At 46.1% G+C, this 13,245-nt stretch overlaps 1 protein-coding gene across 1 annotated transcript in view; it reads right to left on the bottom strand.

Moving 5' to 3' along the window:
* The window catches only part of LOC122370792 (guanylate cyclase soluble subunit beta-1-like), a gene marked incomplete at its 3' end in the record, with an annotated part of 67,110 nt that extends 62,835 nt beyond the window's left edge, over positions 1–4,275 (bottom strand). Inside the window, exon 1 of the mRNA XM_043346694.1 lies at positions 4,181–4,275. The remainder of the gene's footprint in view (positions 1–4,180) is intronic.
* Between the last annotated feature and the right edge of the window lie 8,970 nt (positions 4,276–13,245).

Below are 13,245 nucleotides of genomic sequence, written 5' to 3'. Positions count from 1 at the left end.
CATGCTCAATCGCCGGGTGAAAATGCGCCGCGTTTGTCGTAGTGCGCCACATATGCCACAAAGCGCCATTTCCGACAAATACGATTAAGCGTAATGGAATGGCACGAATAGGGGCAGGGCTGGGAACACTCTAAGTCTAATATTTTAGTACTGATTGGATCCAATTATTCTGTGACCTGACATGACCCAGCGGTGTTGGTAGGGGTATGGGTAGGGGTAGGGGTAGTGGTAGGGGTAGTGGTAGGGGTAGGGTCGTGGTAGGGTTGGGGGTAGGGGTAGTGGTAGGAGTAGTAGTAGGGGTAGGGGTAGTGGTAGGGGTAGTAGTAGGGGTAGGGGTAGTAGTAGGGGTAGGGGTAGTAGTAGGGGTAGGGGTAGGGGTAGATGTAGGGGTAGGGGTAGTGGTAGGGGTAGGAGTATGGGTAGTAGTAGTGGTAGGGGTAGTGGTAGGGTAGTGGTAGGGGTAGGAGTATGGGTAGGAGTAGTGGTAGGGGTAGGGGTAGTGGTATGGGTAGGGGTAGTGGTAGGGGTAGGGGTAGTGGTAGGGGTAGTGGTAGGGTTAGGGGTAGGGGTAGGGGTAGTGGTAGGGGTAGGGGGTAGTGGTGGAGGCAAAAGTAGAATTGTGGCCCGGGCTAATCCCATCGGACGAGAGGTGACCTATGTGACCTGGCCTGACCCAAAGTGACCGGGGCTGACTCCCTTGGCCTTTCTAGACCCCGTATCAGCCAAATTTCATCCAACAAATCCCTCTGAAGTTCTTTTTTAATTCTCTTCACATTTCCGTCCATATCTATGCTTCTAGACGACACATAGATTTCAATCGAGCACCATTCGATAGCAAATTGGCTGGTGCCGCAATTTTTTACTACCACGCAGCAAAGCAAGTGGCGCAGCCGCTTGTCTATATTACTATTTGAGGAGGGCGTAGTTTCTGTCTATTACGAAGGTCGCGACATGGTGCTACGTAGCGCGGGTTACAGATCACACCGTTGCACCTACCGCGCTGAAATTTGCGCAAGTTATAGAACAAGGATGGACAACGTGCCTTTGAGCGGTCTCGGCTCGATCGGATCGATAGCGAGCGCGTGGCGCGTGCCCAAAAAGTGCAAATTCGCGTCATAGACTTTACATGTATAAATCGGCTGGCAAAAACGGGCGAAAATGGCTAAATTTGCCCGACACGGGTCCGTTCCCCGTGCAATATCTCGGTAGCCGTGCGCCCGATCGGCACGGGGAAAACAGCATCGTGTAGAGAATCGAACGGGCAATCGAATAGTGTGCGGTGCAGGGGTGGCACGCGCCACGTGCAAGTGTGAGGGCAATTTCATTTCAAAAAGTGCCATTTTAAACGGATTTTGGAATTTATATTAATTTCAGGTGATCGTCAGACGGAATGAGTTGAAACAGCGCCTATTAGCAATAAAAATGTACCGCCTCTCATGGAAAAATTGTGGACAGCTAATTGACCAAAAACAATGTGGAAAAAATCGCTGAATTAAAATGGTATTTGTCCATAATGTGCCACTAAAAAGATACACGGGATTTGCTGCTTAACCTGATACGCTTGACAATTGAAAATGCTATCATTAGAAAGAGCATTCAATTCTCTCCAAGATCCAATCATCACGTTTGCATGACAAGCAACAGTATTCTTAAAAATATAAATGTTTTAAACCTCTGCAAAACGATTTTTAGCGAAAATTATCTACGCCTTTCATTTGTCTTAAAACTACGCACCTCAATTATAAAGCACATTTGACAGATTCTGAAGTGGAAAGCATGCTTATCAGACACGGGCACCTCGATGCGGTGGATATTTTTTCCACAAACCAAAACGTTTAGCCGTCAAAAAGCAATCGACCGAAATGGATAGATAACCCAACCGACACAAGAACAACCGAACACCCGCCGATCGAAAATATCCCTTTTCGCGTTGCGGAGCACGCGGGTCACCCTAGTCTTTTACTAAAACGTTTGGTAGCACGCGGTGGTATATGCTGCTTTGCGCGCAACAAGTGCCGCACTTTCAAATAAAGTCGCTAGGAACAGCGGAGATCCCAAAAAGTAAACAAAAGTAAAAGTCTAATATCTTGAAAACCGGTGAATATTTTTCGATGAAATTTGGTAGATATTCGTTTCCGCTCTTTCTGAACCGAGCAACATCACTTTCATGCCAATTCATTACCTTTTTTGAAGGTGGGAGCAGGGAGGGTCCCCTTAATGAAATCGAGTTTGAATAGAAAAGCACGTTCAAATGGTTAATTTGCGGTTGCAATGAAATGTTCAGGTTAGGTTAGGTTTATTTTGCTTTCTCGCTCGTCAATGGCCAATTTTGAACTATAAAAGCCTGTCGATGACAATGGCTGAGTGAGCTTAGAATGAACGAGGGACGCACGCCGTATGCCCGCCCACACAGGAAATCTAGAAAAAGCAAAGTAGTGAGGCGGCAGTAGGAAACGAATTTCGAATGTTCTCACGGTTTAAAAGCATGCATCACTCATTTGTTTTCGACTTTCGTCCATCCTAAAATAACATCCATTAAAAAAAAAAAACTCAACACCTCAAGCCCATTCGATCCACAGGTCAACGCTCGGATCTCTCACCTGTTGCATCTGCCTCGTGACTATCTTGCCAGCCGGCCGCACTCCCGGCGAATCACTACAATCCTCCACTGCCCCCTCCAAGGAGTCCGTGCCACTCTCTGCCGTCGACACCGGACACTGGCGCCGAGGTAAGACGAGCCGACACTCGGACGCTGAGCTTTCTCTCCGGCGCGTGCGTCGATGGAGACGCGACGGGCGTCATCCCCCGCGCTCCCAGGAGGGGGATGATGACGCTGGAAGGAGCATCAGGTGGGCGGAATCAAGTGGCTAGGATAGTCGTGGTTGATGTTTTTTAATAGTATTTGCTGGGTGATGAGTTTAATGATGGATGGACATTGATGAGGAAGACGCCGAGCTTTGTGTACCGTAGTGGACAATATGAAACCATATTCGCATGATTGGTATTGCTCATATTGCTTATTTGGTATTGTTCAGTCATAACAACAAAAACATATACCGACTTGAATTATGATCATGTTAAATAAAACGAACTTGGGTCGAAATAAAACAGAACGAGGGCCTTACCTACAAGTGCGCAAACACGGCAAAATCACAAAGTATTCAGTATTGCAAAATGCAAAATTCATAACCCGTTCCATCTCCGCACTCTTATTTTTCTCCGTGTAATTTCGGCTTCGATGAGCACATAATTTGAGTGCCCACTTCCAAATAAATGCCTATACCAGAGGTTTCATGGGCGTAGGAACGTCACGAAATCTGTGTGTTTTTTTTGGGGGGGGGCAGCGAAACTTCAATGTCACTTTGTGGGAGCCCCAATACCTCTATGAAGAAATTATTTGCAGTTTTGCGCTCATCTCACCTTGCTGAATCATTTCCTGATCTTATTTTTTAATTTAAATTAAAAATAAAGATTTTACATTTAAAAAATGGCTGAAAAGTGGGGGACCATTGCCCCCCCCGGCCCCCTGTTTCTACGTCTATGACAGGTTTTCAAAGTATTTCGTCCTTGCTCAAGATGAGATGGAAACCCGTGCACCCTTATACCATCTTATATCATTCGACCTTCCAGTGTTCCGGGAATATGTATAATGTAGCCAACAAAAACGGCGAAAGACAATCGTCACATTCATCTCTTTTCCAGCATCCACGCAGTGATTAGGCAATGGGGACGACTGCGGCGCACAATGCGCTGTGACAATTGCGGCATGTTATCACATTAATGTCGCCAGTGATGGATTGCGTGTAAATCTAGATCAGAGGTATTGTGGAGATGTTCCCCTAGCCTAGGGAGTTTTTCTGAGAAAATACATAACCTTCGAGATGACAAATTATACTTATAATAACGACCCGGCCATTTTATAAGCTTGCTATTAGCACAGATTTTTACAAACGATATAGGACAATAGAAGATCCAAGAATTTTTTTCGAAATCGACCACTGACCAGGTAAAAAATAAATGGAAATCAATATTATCGAGGTCGAGTACTGCAGCACGGACCTCATTCCTCTTCTTACTCCCCGCCTCTTTTCGTCTATTCTAACTATGTCACCCCCTTCTCTTTCTCTCATGCTTTTTTCTACTCATACTGTTTTCCTCATCCTCATGTTCCTATTCCCACCTTCTTCTTCCTTTTCTCCGTTCTCTTCGTTCACCTCCCTTTTCCTTCTTCTTCTCCACACTGCTCCACGAGTAAGAGGGAAACACTCCGATTGGAATTGCTATGCCTAGCTGTGATTGTCATGTTTCAGAAGTTACTTATTTTACACTAGTCTTATCATGTTAAAAATATAACTCGGTTTGAAGGTCCAAGAACCCTGCAACATGGCGCATGTTGAGTATCCCGTGTAGTACCAAAACATTTATTTATTTATTTATTTATTTATTTATTTATTTATTTATTTTACATCATCCGGTCAATCCGCAATAATTGGGCTATTCACAGACCGTTGTCATACAAGATAAAAGACACTCATATCATATCACATATTGTAAATCATATCGCGGAAATAAATATAATGAAGGGAAGTTATAAAATACCAAGGATTCAATTATTCAGAAATAACATTTTGGACCTTCCATGGCATCTTTCATCCGGCACAAGTTTTATAAGTATCACCACAGTGTGACTCACAAGAGAATCGATAAAGATTTAATTATTGTTGGAATTATTAATTATCATTGTTGGAATCATCATCCACCAACTCGAAGAAGATGGTGCCATGCAATCTGGCGAAGATACCGCCTCCGCCACCGCCTCCGCCACCCCCACCGCCTCCGCCTCCACCACCGCCGCCTCCGCCACCGCCACCACCGCCACCGCCTCCGCCACCGCCGCCACCGCCGCCTCCGCCTCCGCCTCCGCCTCCGTCTCCTCCGCCGCCGCCGCCGCCACCGCCGCCGCCGCCAGCTATGGAAAAAAATATTTCAAAGTGTGCCCTGGATTTCGTGATTTATTTCGTTGTCCTGCTGTTTCAAAGATATCCAGTATTTAGAATATAAAGATCGTAAGCCAATGGAAATTTAACCCTCGCCCCGTTGGGGGGGGGCATTTTGGCCCCCCCCCTGTGGTTTTTCCTGAATAGCAAGGAAACGGCGGCGCACAGCGCCGCCAAATTTTCAGTACCTTCCCGGGCATCAATTTGACACCTTCACACCAAATTTCAAGTCTTAGGTCACCTTAGGTCAGGAGTTATTGAGGTCAAACTGAGGTCATGTTCGAGCAAAAATGAGCAAAAAACATGCAATCTTGAAACGCTCACCAAATCTACAGTTATCAAGCAATTTCGAAGTTCTTTATATTGTCTAGTAGACAAAAGGCGGCGCTACAAAACTGCAATCTCGGATTTTCAAAATTTTGGGTTTTGACCCCGAAAAATTCAAAAAATTGATTTTTTTAGAAAAACTAAAACAAATCCAATATTTTTCCGAATTTCGAAAAAACCGGAACATATGTGATAGTCCCTGCGCTATTCTATATACATACCAAATTTCAGATCGATATCTCGTTTTTTGGCCAAGTTATAGCGAAAAAACTGTTCAAAAATGATGACGTCAAATTTTTGAACTCAATTTTTAGCGATTCTAGACCACGTACGGTAAAACAAAGACCACCATTGAACTCCCCGTGACGAGCTGCATCGATTCGATAACCATTTTATGCAAAAATATCAACTTTGAAATTTGACCTAATTTGACCTGACCTTGACCTGACCTTGACCAAAACGTGACCTAAGCTGGCCCCAAAGGCTGCCTGACCCACATAATCGCATTTCTCATGTAAAATGGACCATAAAACATGTATCACACGACACTTTCATATTGTGCCCCCCAGTGACCTGACCTCTGTGACCTGATCTGGTATCAGTGACCTCAAATAGCAAAATATGTGTTTGAAGAACATTTCCCCATCGATGATTTTCAATGAAATGCATCTTACTCGATTTTACTACGCATTTCTTGAAATGCCTGTAAACGGTGAAAATTGGACCTTTAACCTGACCTGTGACGTCATCGGTTTGACCTAGGTCAATAAAATTGGGTCACAAGGTAGTTCCCTGATAGGGCTATCCAACACCGTTTGCCGCTTGTCGCTAGGTTGCGTGGTTCTCGAGATCTTAGGGGGGGCAAAATGCCCCCCCCCCAACAGGGCGCGTTGCTCGGCAGAGCCCAACGGGGCGCGGGTTAAAAATGAGTTTGGCAAGTGAAACTAGTCTACAAATCTATTATGGTCAGCTTGCTTGCCACGGGTTCTAACTTGATCTTGCCTGAGTAAATCTGACAATATAATTAGCAAACAGAATTAAATGCAGCCTTCCATTTCTTTAAATAAATAAAAATGTTGGGTGCCTTTCGATCTCTCGTCTGCTGAAATCATGACGCCATGCTGTATATATTTACTCCGATTCGAACCAAAGAAAGCTATTATCCAACTGCTAAATGACAAGGATTATGTGCTAAACCGGTAAATTTTCTCTTTGAATTGAGTCTTGAGAGAAGGAATTTAGACCACTCACGTGCGGCGGAGACGGCGGATAGCAGTGTCACCAGGAGTGCTGCCAACAGAAGCAGCTGAGTGAACAGTTTCATGGTGAGTGTGACGACTCGGACGCCCAGGCCATGTTATATAGCGCTGCCGCCATCCTTATTGGGGGTCAGATATAGGCCGGAAAGTACCGATAGTTACATGCAGGAGGCCCGGTTCTTGCAAGAGAGGTACATACCACAGAGGACGACCTTGAGAGTCCAAAATGCGCTTCAGTTAACAATGAAATGTGCAAGGGAATACACTGCACAAAGGAGTGCTCCAGAAAAATATGTGCTTACGAACACATATAAGCTTGTAGAAGCTTTTTTTGGGACCATAATCTCACACGCTGCTATGCATAGCAGCGTCCAACACCATCCTTATGCATGCACGATCAAGAATGATCATGTGTTAATTTTTAATGCAGTTAAAATGGTGTTTTGCGACACAAGCCGGTTTCCAAATCCGATTTCAAGCGAGATTAACATTCGCATGTATGGGCAATGGTCGCATGGAATTCAATCGTACAATAGTTCCGGAGAAAAGCGAAAAAAACAGCATTTTTAACAGAAATGCATCAAACTTAATTGAAACTCCAAAAATGTATCTAGAATTCGTGCTGCAGATAATGACCCAAGTAGACGTAACATATTCACAGCTGCCTGTTTTCAACAGATGGATACACGTAAAAACACCACCGCTCTCCGCTGGTTCGTATCTAGAGACTGAACCTAGCCATCCTGCCGTATCAATTAGTGTGTACTGTGTCTGAGTATTGCGTCTCCAAGCTTCGCTCACTGTTTCACCAGCTATATAGAAGCCTGTCTCCACAAAGCAGAGGCTGTCTCCATCAGAACCCCGGAGCTCCCGGGTTTCCAGATCCTCCCGGAGCCGGGGAGGTCCCGGGAGCTTCTCCGGATGGTCTTGAACTGGGCAGAACACCTCCACTTCCTCCGGGCTGTCCCGGCCGGCCCGAATCTCCTCCGGAGCCGCCGAAAGACCCGGGGCCTCCTGAGCTGCCGCCACCGCCGCCGAAACCGCCAAAACCACCAAAACCGCCAAAGCCACCAAAACCACCGCCAAAACTGTCAAAACCGCCAAAACCACCGTCTCCACCGCCAAAACCACCACCTCCTCCACCGAAACCTCCACCGCCACCGCCTGCAAGTGCAGTCGTGTCAGAAATAATGTCTATTGCCATACAGTGTCTACCTCCTGTATGAATATCTTTTGTTATATTCCCAAAACTGTATTACAAGATTCAATTCAGTGATGTTTTTGTTTCTTCTTGTTTTATGTTATATTACAGTGTAACCGAAGTTTTGTGTTCAATCGTAACAAGTGCTTTGGTTAGAATTTTTTCTCGTGAAAGACAAACTTGAGTCCCGGTATTCTTACTTAGTTGAAAATGTTTTCGAACTTAAAGCATTATGATTTATGTGATACTGCATGCCATTAGATTTCTCATCCAACATCGAACAAAAAGAAACAGCTTGCATTACATTTAGGTTCGAATTCACTGCAAATTTCAAATATAACAAGTGCCTTCATTCCCTGCTTTGCTGCCTACCTTAGGCTGACATGGCCACAACCAGCGCTATCACCACCAGAAGCGTTCGCATGCTGGTGACTGAGGCCTCCGAATCGTGCAGCGGTTATGTACCCGTGCCCCCGGCTTTATTTGCCCTTGGTGTCATCTTCCTTCCATACCAGTCACCGCCAGTCAAATCACAACTCTGGGGGCAGTTTTCCTCTGGCGATGTTAAGTCGGGGGCCAACTGTAGAGGAGCGGGGTTGAAGGGTAAATGGAAGTCAGATCGGCTGATTTAGGGGCCCCTTTGCGACGTCTAGAAAAGTGAAGCAAGTTGAGGTCAGGTGAGGCGAGGCAAGGTGAGGTGATGTCGATAAACAAACAGCGGGCTGCCCATGCCGAGTACCGGGTTCTCGGAAAGTTGTCAGCCACTGCGCACTGGAAATGCCGAGCGTCGTAAGCCGGGCTGCACTGCGAGACGGGTTATGGTGTGTTAAGTATGATATGAAGGAAATATCATATATGTAGTGAATACAAAGAGTGTCTAGCACACAGATCACCGAATGTGTGGATTGGGAAATGCGAATCACTGAAAATTGAGATGAGTTTTTACAAATAACAAGGGTCATTAGACTTGATTTTCATTCGCGTTTCAATTTTCATTGCGAAAGAATTTCATGTTTAGGATCTAATAAGATATAGAAATACCTAAATAATGCATGAAATGAATGAGACTTTCGTGCATTGACATCCTTAAGCAGTGTAACATATTCATTTGCACCAAATGAACACCAGTCAAGTCAAGGGTGTTGACAGTTTTGAGCATATGAACATTGGAGCCCCAGACATCCCCCGAGCGTCGGAAGACGCACCTAGATGAAGCAACGCTGTGGAAGGACCAGCACGCGGTTTTTCCGCATATTTCTTCCAGTTACTTGGTAACCACCGCGAATGCTCCGAGAAGGGGCGGAGTTTCAGAGGCGCCGTGAGGCCCACCCCGTGTTGAAATGGGCGGAGCTTTGGGACACTGAGAGGCCCACCTGCGGGGATCAGAGGGGGCTCGGTCCACCCGGCTGGTATATGTAAAGGGCCGGGTGCTGATGGAGGCCTCCCCCGTCCGTCGTTTCCGTCCTCAGGGTGTTCAAATTCTTCTCCACCCTCGCCCGGGAAAATCGGGACCTGTTAGAAAGTCGTTAAGTGTGGCTGCGAGGGGTTTTCGGGGTGCTGATCACAAATATCAAGTTAGTTTTTATCACGGATGATGTCTTCATGCATTTAGGGCAGGGTGGGTCAGGTTAGGTCAGGTCAACCAGTAGGGGTACCGCCGGGTATTCGTAGTAGGTGTTAACCGCCTCCGACAGCTTCGTAACATTTTACGAAGGCATCAAAACTACTTTGTAAACGCTCAAATGGTTGCTAAATTCGAATTCAGCTCCAAAAACTAGCCTAGCAACATATTGAACTCGAAAAAGTGAACCGAGGTCATCAAAGGTCAATGACCTGACCTGACCTTCAGGTGACCTTGACACCCACCCTTATGCATGGGACCAACACCACACCAAAAGTTTGAACGCTTGAAACCACGAACAGACTGCAAACGCGCGGCTAATGCGAGCCGACATACGCCGGATCGTGATTCAGGCCGAACAATGTCTCGATTAAACGTAGGCCCACAGGTCAACGGTCGTTTGGGTCAGAGTCATGAAATTTTCGGGGTAGGTGTTAAGTATATTGACGCGAGGGTACAGAAAGTTTCGTCGCAATCTGCCGCTTTTTACGAGAGGTATTCGCGAAAAACCGAGGGGGGTCCATTTGACCCCCCCCCCCACCTATACGGGTGAGGGTTAATGCCGTAACCCTCGATCCGGGCTGGGCAGGTAGCTTTATGCCATGCAGGAAGCTCCCTTGGAGCAGGCCCGTAGCCGAGTGCAGAGAGTATCAGTGGGCTGGCTCAGCCCACTGATAGACCACCGCCGGTGATCTATCCAACTGAATGAGCTACGAGTCCATGATGACTCACTAGGGAGCCAGCCCAAACCAGACCAATGCCCCCCCCCCCCTACAATTAGGCGTCTTAGCTTTGTTACATGACTTACATATTGAAACTGCAAGCTATAAGGTTTAAAGTAGTTCAATGCGAGTGTGCTTTGTGTGGGTGTGAGTGAGTGAGCATTTACAGGCTATTGAAGCTATCAAGAATTATTCAAAACTGATATCCTCATCGGTCATAATAGCTTCCGTAAATAACAAGCATGGTGGGAGGATAAATTAATGCAAAATAATAAATGAATCCAAATGGATAAACTACTGAATGAAACAATGAATGAATGATTGAATGAATGGAGGAATGAATGAGGGAGCTGTCATTATTCATCGTTGTTGTCGTCAGTGCACACTGCGCACTACTGCAACTACGATCTGCTGCACCAGAACAGCGTCTTATTCCCTGCCTTACAAAACCATTCGTTCACGGGGTAGGTGGAAGGGTGGACGGGGGGGGGGCAGCCAGGAGGGGGCGGGGCCTCTGGCAAGGTAAGGGTACATAACCAGAGCGTCCTGACAGGGGCCCCACACATCACCATGCGAACGATACTGGCGGTTCTCGCTCTGGCTTTGGCCGTAACCGTCCAAGGTAAGATGTAAATCACACCTTCCAAGGTAGGTGTGATTCGCTAACTTTGTTTGTGGGGACTCAGGCGTACCTACATCGACCACTTTGCTTCATAATATTCACATACTTTGAGAGATTTGTCAGATTATATCCGCTAGAAACATTAAATTGTCATGGGGCAAAAGCGGGCATTTCATCGGGCATCGGGTTTACGCAAAAGACATCGGTGGCGTCTTTGAAACATTCAACATTAAAGGACATAATTGGAACTGGAATTTTGAATATGGTTTCTTAGGAACAATATTGTTCAATGGATGATAACCAAAACGTACAAAAGCGGAATATCAGCAAAAGGTACAATACTGTGGACTTACCGCCACATTAACCCTCGCCCTGGCAGGGCATTTTTCATAACACGGCCTGGCAGGGGGGGGGTCGATGCGACCCCCCCCCTCGCGATTGGTTCCTATGGAACCTAGAAACACCAAATTTGGTAGGTAGGTGGGCCCCATGGAGTTCTCGCCCGTGTGCAAATTTGGTTGCTCTAGGTCAATATTTAGGGGGGTTTTGGGGGTATAAATGTAAAAATTTCGCTAAAAACAGGTCAAAAGTTTTTCGCTTATAACTTTTGATCTAATTAAGATAGAGCAAAAATAAAAGCACCAGTGACCTCAGCACGTCAAGGCGCGTTGAATGATATACTTTTAAGCTTGCTTAAGTGTACTTAAAGTTTTTCTTAATTTTTAAGTAAACTTTAATTAATTAATTAAGTTCAAGTTAACCCTCGCACGACCAGGCCATTTCTCATAACACGAACGACCAGGGGGGGGTTGTTACGACCCCCCCCCCCTGGCGTTTCGAAACGGAAGGTCGTAGAGCTTAGCGGAAAAAACCAACGGATTGCTCTCAACGAGATCTCGCGATTGGTGGTATATTTTTTGGTCCTAGGTCAACATTTGACCTACTTTTGACCGGTCAAAGGTCAAATTTTCGGAAAAATAGACTTTTTTCAACTTTCGGCGGCGATTGCGGCAAAACGGTGGGAGATATCGACTTGAAACCTTCACTATCGTCTTCCTTGATCAATTCTATCTCGTTTGGTATGTATTTCGTTTCCCTAGCTCTAAAAATGGCGCGTTGGGAGCGCCGGAAGTCGGCAAGGTCACAGTCGGCGGCAGAAATTCGAAAAATCAAAATTTGAATTTTTGAAATCTGATTGTATTTTTGGATTTGGGAGGTCCATTTGCTCCCTATAGAAGCTAATATTGCTGCATATTCCCATTGAGGTGACAAGAATTAGCAAAATAGTGGTTCGGGCGCTTTTCAAAAATAGTACCGGACGCTGTTCCTCTTGTGACGTCATAGCTCCGTGACCTGACCTGACCCGGTCAAATTTCTTATACCATATGATAGCCAATACTTGCCCCAACATGCATGGGAAGTTTCATCACGATCCATCAACCGATGTCCGTACCACCGGCAGGAAACCTCGGGCGTTGGCACTCAGTTTGTGAAAATCCGGCCGGAGGCTGTACCTCTTATGACGTCATAACTCCGTGACCTGACATGACCCGATCAATTTTTTTTCGGCAAAAGATGCGCAAAGGTTGCCCCATAGGGTATTGAAAATTTCAGCCCGCTACGACAAGCCGTTTAGCGTGCACTTCGAAAAAACCTCAGGGGGGGGGGGGTTGATACAACCCCCCCCCCTAGGCGTTCTAGGGTTAACCAAATTGCATCATATCGCATATCATTCGATTCGGCTGATCACCAGGAACACAATGATACCATTTTTTAAGCTCTAGCGTCATTATGTGTCAAGTTATTGGCAAAAACGTCATTTGACCTCAGTTGACCTCATTTGACCTGACCCATGGATAAGTACACCAAACAAAGAAGCACCAAGTGACCTGCTGTTAAAAGCACAAAAGTGATAGAACGAAGCGGATATCTCCAGTATTTTCCGAATTTAGTATTTTCCCATAGGCTTAACATTACGACGTAATGACCTCTAACTGACCTCAGGTCAGTGACCTAAAAAAACGAACTATATGTTATACAACTCGGTGAACTCAGCACATCCTGAAAGTTTGAAGGAAATCAGTCCAAAACTGTGAGTTGGACAGGTGCAAAAAGAAAATTGAAATTTGACCATGACCTTGTACCGGTTTTTCTGACCTGGTGACCTGACCCAAGGTCATCCGGACCTGAAATTTTCAGGTCATATGTAAAAAGGTTGCCTTATAGGCTGTGCGAAATTTGGTGGCGCTGCGCGCCGCCGTTTTTACGCTATCCTCGAAAACCCTTAGGGGCGTCGCATCGACCCCCCCTGCCAGGGCGAGGGTTAAACCCTAAACTAAATTAGACACTACTATGCCTCCTTCGTTTGGCGTTCCACTGACAACTATTTTCTCTAGGCGGAGGCGGCGGCGGCGGCGGGGGCGGCGGCCCGGGAGGATCGGGAGGTGACGGCGGATACGGATATGGCGGATCGGGAGGCGATGGTGGATATGGCGG

Source organism: Amphibalanus amphitrite, unplaced genomic scaffold, assembly GCF_019059575.1.
Source record: "Amphibalanus amphitrite isolate SeventyFive unplaced genomic scaffold, NRLGWU_Aamphi_draft 001168F_arrow, whole genome shotgun sequence".
NCBI lineage: Eukaryota > Metazoa > Arthropoda > Thecostraca > Balanomorpha > Balanidae > Amphibalanus > Amphibalanus amphitrite.
The sequence above is the reverse complement of the archived record's forward strand: the minus strand, read 5'-3'. Positions and strand labels throughout refer to the sequence as shown.